At 44.5% G+C, this 3174-nt stretch overlaps 1 pseudogene; it reads right to left on the bottom strand.

Annotated features, from left to right (window-relative positions):
* Positions 1 to 878: 878 nt before the first annotated feature.
* Positions 879 to 1185, bottom strand: LOC118885915 (annotated as a pseudogene).
* Positions 1186 to 3174: the final 1989 nt, after the last annotated feature.

Below are 3174 nucleotides of genomic sequence, written 5' to 3'. Positions count from 1 at the left end.
AAATTCAGTCCCTGCTTTGAGCTGGGCTCTTTGGTGAAGTTTTCCCCTATAAATCACATCTTAGGGATTTTTTTTCCATAATTGAGATTTTACTGATTGTTTTGAGGATCAGTACACACACATTTCAATTTGTACACAATTCTCAACATACACACCAAAAATCTAAAAAGTCATGTAGTTGTGATTCTTTTCTGAACAGTTATTCCAGGGACTTTCCAGCTTAAAATTTGGAGGCAAATTTTCCTTCACAGGATATCAAGTACCAATATCTTCAAATATTGATATGCTGTTACATCGTAAGTCCCACTAATTCACAGTTTAATATCATATACAGTACATACTCAAATTGTCAGTCGTTCACAGCACATTAACAGTTACGAGAAGAACTGGACTACCACGACCAAAGATGTTACAGAGTGCACAAAATTCTGCCCAGGAGAGCCAAGATCAAGGGGTGAGTGGTTTGCTTTAGGAAACAATTCTACCAAAAACAACATGGGAAGAGAAGTAATGTAAAGTGTTTAAGACATTAAATGCACAACTGACTCCAAACTGCCATTTAGTACGCTTTGTATTATAGGATATAAAAGCTACCCTCCATCCGTGGAATGTTAAGCTGGCACCCAAGACAAAGCCTCCCATGTTCAATATCCCATTATTTTCTGGTTGTACCAACAAATAAGCAACCAGCAAATGATTTCACCTCTTACAAAAAAGCATTTACACTTAAAAAATGGGATGAGGTGGGATTCCCTCCTTTTTATAAATGTTTCTAGAGCTACTAAAAAACTTGCATTTACGAAATAGTTGATAAAAATATTCCTCTGGATTGTACAAGAAGGGAGACAGGGACCACTGATAGGACCGGATGTGTGATATTAATCAGACTTGGCTTCTTTCTCTCCTGCTTCATCAGAAGCTGGGTTCTCCTCGTTTTTAGTTTCTCCATCTTCTGCAGCTAAGTCTTCTTTAGTCTCTTGGTTTGCCACTTCAGCCAGTTTTCCCTTTGCTCCCCTTTTCCCTTTTGTTTGCACTTTTTTGTCTGAAGATTTATCCTTTCCTGCCGCCTTTTTTTGGCTTCGTTTCCACTTTTGCAGGAGCGGGTTTAGCGGACACCCTCGCGCATCTCCTCTTGGGCTCCTCCTTCGCCGCCCCCTCGGCGGAACTGACCTTCCTCTTGGGCATCGCGGCGGCGGGGCGGGTACGTACCGGGTGCCTGCGGGCCGCGGCGCGCCGAGAGCCTTCGCGAAGCCGGGCTGCCGGTCCGCTGCCGCTTCTCCTGCCGCCCGAGCTGGGGGGACCCGCGGCGGGGGCGGGGGCGGGGAGAACCGGATGGAACCGGATTGGGAGCCCGCCGCCACATCTTAGGCATCTAAAGCCCTGAAGCTGAGCCAGTTTTGACATGGTGGCTTTTACCTACTCTATTTATAATGTCTGTTAGCTTCCTCCCAGGTTAAGGGGCCAAATCTACCTGCTCTTCCTATTCTCCGAAAGCACAAGGAATTGAAATGGCAACAAACAACTAGTCTAGCTTGATGATGGAGATGCTAATATTTCACTTTAGACAACGTTAAGTTTAGAAAGGATAAAGTCCTGCCCCAAGGTCAAAAACAAACCAGTGACACAAGAACAGGACAGAAGAGATGGGACTGCGGTAGATTTAGGTGTTGAGTTCATTTCTAGCTTAATGAGCAGAGCTTAATGCGAAATTCCCAGACACGCTGATCAAATCGAACAAAATGCTTACTCTGTACCAGTGGGCAGGGTCTAGAGCAGTGGGTCATTCTGCGATTGACATTTTGAGAGGAACATGGGCACATTGGGAATTGTCAGGAGGGCAGTGACCAGGATGGATACCATGTCTATATGAGAGACAATAAATGAATTGAGAAAATGAGTTCATACTTTGAACTAGAAATTTTTAGGTCTCTTGCTGAATTAGTTTTCTACTGCTGCTGTAACAAATTACTATGAACTAGGTGGTTTCGAAGAACACAGACTGAAAGGATTCTGGAAAGACAGTGGGATGGGAAGCATCAGGAATCTGTCTCCCCCCCGCCCCCCAGACAACAACTGTACTGGCAGAATCTGTCTCATGTAAGTATTTGGAACTCTGGAGTCTATTGAAGGATTGCCACTTCCAGGGAAAGGCTTGGACAGGTAAACTGTGCTTCATTTTGGTCAGTTTCAGCTCTGAGCATAGCAGTTACCCATCCCCCATTCCCATGGTGGGCAGCTGTTTGCATACAGCTTGTGGGAGCCAGGTTGGGCAAAAGAGGACCCTGTGCTCCAAATGCTGGAGACCTATGCTCTGATTGCCTGTTGCTGCTTCTGATTAGATTGCTGCTGCCCCTCCACCTCCAGCTGAAGTGACTTCCAGGGGACTTAAAGGGTGGGTGCCCTTTACTGCCCTCTTCATTTTTCTCTTTTTCTTCCTTTTTAGGGCCAAACATTAAAGACAAGGATACTGTATTAGGGTTCTCCAGAGAAAGAGAACCAATATGATATACGTAGATTGATATCTCTATACAGATATCTCCCTCTCTCTCTCTATGTATAACTATATGAATTTTATTATAGGAGTCAGCTCATGTTACAGAGGCTGAGAAGTCACATGATCTGCAGTCTGGAGAATCAGGAAGGCCATGGGCATAATTCAGTAAAATGCTGAAGGCCTGTGAACCAGGCGGGTGAGGGGCTGCTAGTGCAAGAAACAGGAGCTCTGGTATCTCTGAGGGCAGCAGAAGATGGACCTCCCAGCTTAAAAAGAGAGACATAATTTGCCCTTCCTCTGCCTTTTTGTTCTATTCAGACCCTTGATGCATGGGATGAGGCCTGCCCACATTGGTGAAGGCAGATCTTTTTCACTCAGTGTATTGACTTTCTTCTAATCTCTTTGCTAATCTCTTCTGAAAACACCCTCACAAACATACCCAGAAATAATTTTTTTACCAGCTATCTAGCCATTCCTTAGCCCAGGCAAACTGACACAAAATTAACCATCAGACATGCAAAACAACTGCATATATGGGGGAAGTTAGCAAGTGATCGTGCATGCCCAAGGAAAGGCTCTGAAAAGACCCAAGACTTTAAACTATACCTCAGCTGATCCTTGGCACATAGATAGCCTACAGCAATGGGAAACAAACAAACAAACAAAAAAACGCTATTAAA

This window comes from Balaenoptera musculus, chromosome 19 (assembly GCF_009873245.2).
Source record: "Balaenoptera musculus isolate JJ_BM4_2016_0621 chromosome 19, mBalMus1.pri.v3, whole genome shotgun sequence".
Taxonomy (NCBI): Eukaryota; Metazoa; Chordata; class Mammalia; order Artiodactyla; family Balaenopteridae; genus Balaenoptera; species Balaenoptera musculus.
This window is presented reverse-complemented; position numbering and strand designations above follow the sequence as displayed.